Raw genomic sequence first — 6602 nt, 5'->3', positions numbered from 1 at the left:
TAGCAGAAGTGCTAATATAAATCTATTGTGGTGTTTGAACCATAATCTGAGCCAGGGTGTAAGAGCCGCGTGGAGTAGGAGCATGGCTGTGTTATTCTGCCTGGAGTGCAGAGTAGCTTTTTGAAAAACAGGAGCGCTGGTTGTTCTCTCTCGCTCCTACATATTGTATCATCCCGTCTGCATTGATAGCAAGTTTTTGCCAGGCTTTATTTGAGTGAATGTGACTGCTTGAGTGTTTGTTCAGTATGTGTTTTTTAGCCACAAACAGCCAACAGATGTGTTCCCAATAACAACATGCACTAACTGAGTGTGTGAGGCGTGCCTCTGCGTGTGTATGTGTGTGTGTGTCTCTCCTCTGGATCCTGTCTCCGCACATTCATGGAACTTGGGAAACCTGCAACTTTTTGTCAACGTGAGCACACACATCTTTGCCTGTGTTTTAGTGCTTAGGTCTAAACTCTTTTTGTTTGCCCCTGTTATTATTTCTTGATTGACTTTGTGTGCACTCATGTCACCTCTAAACTTGAGTAAGCATTGTACCAGTACACATGAAGGGCAGCATTTACCTTATTTTGCCGTTGGACTGGAGCTGGGGCAGGTTTTCTCTCACCATGAGTGGAGAGCGAGGGGAGGGATGTGAGTAGAAAGCACAGTGATCATAGAAAACTTGAATGGGACTGGAGATGGCTAACACTCGCATACTCTGCCCTAAGCAACTGAATCACAGTGCTAAAAATGTGTAGAACAAAATCCAAATAAGCAGGAATTTCACAGACAAATATTTGATATCTTATCTTGTTATTTAATTTGTAATTTATACTTCTCTAATTTAATTCAGACTGTACCTACCACATTTGAACATATTTTCCTTCCATTTAACCATAACTAATTACTTTTCCTCTTTTGACATGTATCCATGAAACTACTAAAAGTACATATTAATAAGGCCAGATACCTAAAAATGATTCAGTTGTCTAAGCAACAAGAAGTATGATTCACAGTTGCATCCCAGGGACCCTCAAGTGTTCTGTGTGTGATGGATCATTATTTTCCAATCTTGTCACGTGAGTATATTTGGATTCAAATATGAAATCATTCTTTATGTGTATGCATATCTGTCTGAGGCTTGGCTGTGGGGCAACTAAAAACCCTGCCAAGATGACACTGGCATCTTAAACAATTATCCTTTTGAGCCCAGGACTGTGAAAGGTGATGTTAAGTGTGATCAATAACGTATGTAAAATAACTCAAGTGAAAAACTATACCACCTGAGAGCAGGTTTGTGCTGCATGCCACTTATTGGACTTATTTGTATTTTACAAAAAAAGCACCTTTTCTATAGTGACCACCTTCTTCTTGCTTTTTTGATTTCCAATTGATGGTCATTAACTAATTTGTATTTGAAGGTCGTTTGAAGTGAATGTAATTTGGAATTAGGGACTAAGAAAGGCTTGACAGACTTCCAAATTAAAGAGGGCTTTTAATTTAATTCATAATTCAATTTTAATTTCCAAGGTTTACATTCAACAGGGCCTAAAGAAACGTTGCTGCTTCACCAGACTTCTTTAAGTATGACGTTTCTTTTCTATGATTTTTTTCCCCCATATTTTGGTTCCAAGCACCCATATTTCACAACTCACAAACTTATTTCCACTGGCCTTGTGTCCCTTCTTCCTACAGTGTAAGATTTAGAGGTCTTTGCAGACATTTCAGTTTAGGGGACCACTGGTTCCAGCACTCACAGTAAGAAGAAAGAAAATGTCTTCAAGACTGGCATTTTCTTCTTTAAATCCCATGACATTTTTTTTCCAGTCCCTGAATGAGAGAATGAGCGCTTCTCAGAGAGGGGCCAACCAAATAAACCCCTCTTTGGGCCTAGAGCCACTAATCTGTAATTTAATTTCAGGCGGGTGTCTGGGCCATGAGGACACACAGCAAGGTCAAGGGCTACTGTACAGAGAGATCTGCGCAGTTGGGCACAGCCTGGGGTTTGATCAACAGTCTCATCCAGCTTAGGAAGAGGACACAGTATGTCTGCGTGTTCCTGTGCGTGTGTGTGTGTGTGTGTATGGGTGAGCTTGAGAAGTATTTCTGCACCACTTATATAAGTCAGACTTGATGCAAGGTAGCTATTTCGCATATGACAGCAACAAACAATCACAGAGAAAATCCATTATTCAAAACAAGTGAAATGTTTGGGATGACTGAGCATCTGCAAACAGAGAGGGATTAGCCCTAAAATAGGACTGCATCTAACTGGGAACAATTCAACATGTCAGTGTTGATCTGCATGTTAATGAAATATTTGTATTACTTTGACCATAATTCATGTTTCACTCATTATGTAGAATAGTCTAGTCGGCAGATAAATCAACTAATGGAAAAGTGGAGGGATGAGTTTGAGCAGCACGGCTTATCCCGTGTGTGAAGAAATGTCTGTAATAAACTCAACCTTGTTCTGCCTGAATGAGCACAAAGCGGCCCCGGGACGGGACCAATAATTACCAATGACCAGGCAGTTTCACCATGTCTCTTTAATGTAAATAGGCACTGGGTTATCTGACACAAATGGCTTTGGCACTCATACATGGCGGTATGGTATAGGGACTTGCTGAAGTACCTAAAATATAAAAAGAAAAGCAGTAAAACAACCTGTACAGCCCCTAGCCTGGAAGAGATAAAACATTCCACACCAGCAGTAGCAACTAGCTGAGATAGTCTGTGTTCATTAAAAACAATTTCTTACATATAAGGCTGTCAGGTCAGTGAGAAAATCAGGGTGTATCCCATGCACCATTTGCAGTTTGTTGGAGCTTAGCTGGCATTCAATTTCAATTCCCTCAAGTTACTGAATATAGGAGAGCGGCACACACTGACAGGTACAAGTTACCCCAACGACAGACGCTAATTAGCAAGTGCAGGAGTAATGGGGAAGCCAAGCTCTCTCTCTGGCAGAGAGACAGTGATGGCAACTGAGACAGGGTCATCTCTTTAAGTGTCTCACTTCCTATTAGACAGGAGATCTCTGGCACATGCCCCATCACAGCCCGTACGGAGTGATGTCAGCGACAGAGAAAGGATCCTGTCACATCCTGTACTTTTCAAACAGAGCTTCTCTTTTGCATACTGCATAGAACACCGACCCACTCAGCTGCATGCACTCACCGCCGCGGCCCTCCATTGACAGAGAGGGAAAGGAGGGCGATAGAAAATAATGGCACATGATGTGTTTATGTGTTTTGATGGAAACTCGAGGGAAAGTCTTAGAAAGAGGATGATGGACTCATCTTCTGCTCAGCGAGGCTTTGACATTCTGTAGGGGACGCTGGAAATAGTCTCCAGGTTGATGGATAGGTGGAGTGGGATTACCCGCCAGACTCATCTCCTACCCACCGTCTGGCCCCGACTCCTGGAAAAAGACACGAAAACACAGTACATATAATGTCAGGCTGTTCACTGCAGGAGAGGTTATTAGCTTTGAAAAGTAATGAAACACTGTAGGCTGGTCACAATAACCAGCCGCTAACCCAATAACTAAAGCGACTACACCACTAGTAAGATTTGGGCTGGTAATAATAATTTTCTACCATATTTATTATTTGTAATAATGAAAAAAACAAACAAACAAACTGTAGTGTTGGAAAACAAACAAAGGTAAGATGCATTTCCAAGGATGCAACAACCTTCAAGTCTCTCTCCATCTATCTTGCCATCCTCTCTTCTGTATCACAAGTATCTTTTTGAACTTCTAATGCTTCTCCTCACTTGTAGCCCCTGCGGACCACCCCTCTGCTACCACGGTGAAAGAAATTGTTCTCCCTGCATCATTAAACAGTTTGAATTAACTTGGGTGGAATTTAATTATGTCACACATGAAGCTCTTCTACTTGAAGCTTTTAAAAGCAATATAGTTGGCTATATGCTTGGAGGTTCAGTTTTTAGATACATTATTCAAAGCAGTCAGCTATATCTGCACGCAACTGGACTCCTAAATGAATACAGTGGGCTTTGCCCATCAGGACGGATTCTTTTAATTTCTGTTTCCTGGTGAGATATGGTGCCCTGTGAAGGAGCTAATAATCTCTGCCTCATAGAAGTGGAAAATCAGCTCACACTTTTTGTTCCATTAAGGCTTTAGCTATTTGTCTAAACCTATCATGAATCTATTTATGATTTAGATATACTGTAACTTGAATAGCTTTGACTCTGTGGACTCAGTGAGCAGATGTACTCCCTGTGCTTGAAGTACTCACCTGTGTCTATCCTAATATTTCATCACAGGATATACAAAAATAGTTGTGTTAGTGAGCTTCTCCTACCTTCCTAATTGAAGCTCATTATCATCCCTTTATTACATTTTACACATGACAGGCTGGTGTAATGTGGATAAATCCTAAATGAAACCCTAAGGGCATTGCCAGCAGCTTCAAAATGTCAAAGCAAAAACTGATACAGTTATAAAGTCTGTCATTCTAAATGATAGAAATCTTTGCAAATTGCAAAGCTCACTGCTGTTTTATGGAAGCAGCGCTGTATTTGAAAATGCACTCTGGCTTCCATTTGCTCCCTGTCAGAAGGTAATCCAACTTGCCAACTTATCCATCACCAAAATGAACAAAACACAATTTTCACATGTGCATTTTCTCATCAGATTCAAATCTACCTCTCCGTGCCCCTGGAGAGATCTAAGGACATGTCTCTCAAAGAGGAGTCATGCTGAAATGAAAGACCTCTACCTTCACCCAGACACTTGGATGAACTACAGCAGAGTCAATTAAAATCTTAGAAAATAACAGGAACAATTGCCCTGCAAAGACTTTTTATTCCCTGGGATTGTTAACACTGGCAATCAAAAAGTAAACTCCAACTTAAGTGTTTAAGAGACAGCTTCTCTCTGTCTGAGAATCCAAAGCATCCATGGCAGCGCTGCACCACTCCTCTACTCCCCACACCTGAGACACAGGCTGATGGACAGATTCATTTACAGCAGGTTCACGAGATTGCACACTAATTTACTCTGGCTATAGGAGACTGTTCATGTGAAAGATACAGCGGCACAGTGGATTCGATCTAATGAACCATTGTAAATCCACACTGTGCCCATTTCTTTCCTAATTTACATTGAAATGTAAGTGCCATATCTCATTCTCTCCGTCGGTAACTTCCCTGTCTTTTTTTCATTTATATAATTCTGGAGCATCACACCAAAAAAACAGCAGGCCTGCTGCTTGACACTGACAGAAACAACAACAATCAAAGACAAATACCAGGTATGGGACTATGAGAGTAAATGTTTGGTAATAACCTTGGAGAAGTTTCTGGGATAATGAGGAAGTAGCTTAACCTTGGTGATTCTTAAAGATCATTACAAGATGATCAAACACACCGTGACAATTTAGCTACGCAAGAATGGATAATTATACAGCATAATGTATACAACCCAGAGAGGATATACAGATCGGCTTTCATGGATACATTTACATTTCAACAAATAACCTAAGCCTTAAAGCAGAGGGCTGCAATAGAAATAAGATCCCATGGGTCCTGCAGGACACAAATAGTGGGGTGTGGGAGATATTTAAATAGCGGTTCGTATCATCAGTGTGGGAAGAAAAATAAGAGGCTATTATTATTAGGCTTAACCATGCGTGTAAATGCATAGCCTTCAAGTAAACAGTATGGTTTATGCCTCCAAATATGCCACCAAATAAAGTTAAGCACTGCACTGTCTCCCCTGTCGACCAGCAGTTGACCTCATTCTATAATAAGTTTTGAAGTTAGTTACAGTTGAGGACAAATTTATCAGCCCCCCTATGAAATTTTAAGTTTTTCAAAATTTCCCAAGTAGTTTAATATAGCATTTCTAAACATACTAGTTTTCTTAAGACAGCATCAATTATTTCTATTTGCAACAATAACAGAACCATTTCAGAAAAAACAAAAATTACCAGGGTCAATATCATTAGCCCCCTTAAGAACTGACCCTTTTATTGAGCCATAACACCAACCACTATTGTTCAATGATGTGCTTTAACTTTGTAATGCTCAAATAATGCCTGTAATGCTTGTAAAATCAAGTTAAAACTTATCTCCCAATTTAGACACAGTATAAAAACTTCAGTAAGGGTTTGAGCTGTCACTTGAGAAAGCATCATGCCAAAAACAAAAGAAATCAGTTTAGCTTGAGAAAAAGAATTGTTGATGCTCACAAAGCAGGAGAAGGATGTACAAAGTTATCACAACGTTTCCAAATGTGAAGAACTGGAGTGAGAAGTATCATCAAGAAATTAAGCCACACAGTACAGAACAAGCCTGGCAGAGGTAGGAAGCGAAAGATTTTAAAGACCCTGGAAAGAAAACTAGTGAGAGACCTATCTAAAGACCCCAGAACAACTGCCAAGACACTAGTGAATGACTTGGCTAATTTGGGAATTGTAGTCTCAAAATAGACAATTACTAGAGCTCTGCACAGGAATGGACTGCAAGGTTGCAGACCAAGAAAAACTCCACTTATGCAGAAGAGACACCTTCGAGGCATACTGAAGTATGCTGAACTGAAGATGAAGGTCCATGCCAAAAGGTCATCAAATATGGAGGAGCTT

At 40.4% G+C, this 6602-nt stretch overlaps 1 protein-coding gene across 2 annotated transcripts in view; it reads right to left on the bottom strand.

The window, feature by feature from the left end:
• Positions 1 to 2519: 2519 nt before the first annotated feature.
• The window catches only part of cd276 (CD276 molecule), a 63886-nt gene continuing 59803 nt past the window's right edge, over positions 2520 to 6602 (bottom strand). For both annotated transcript variants that reach the window (XM_018666865.2, XM_018666864.2), the window contains one exon: positions 2520 to 3409. The gene's annotated coding sequence lies outside the window, so the exon portion shown is untranslated. The remainder of the gene's footprint in view (positions 3410 to 6602) is intronic.

The sequence above is a fragment of the Lates calcarifer genome, linkage group LG2 (assembly GCF_001640805.2).
Source record: "Lates calcarifer isolate ASB-BC8 linkage group LG2, TLL_Latcal_v3, whole genome shotgun sequence".
In the NCBI taxonomy this organism is placed as follows: Eukaryota; Metazoa; Chordata; class Actinopteri; family Centropomidae; genus Lates; species Lates calcarifer.
The sequence above is the reverse complement of the archived record's forward strand: the minus strand, read 5'-3'. Positions and strand labels throughout refer to the sequence as shown.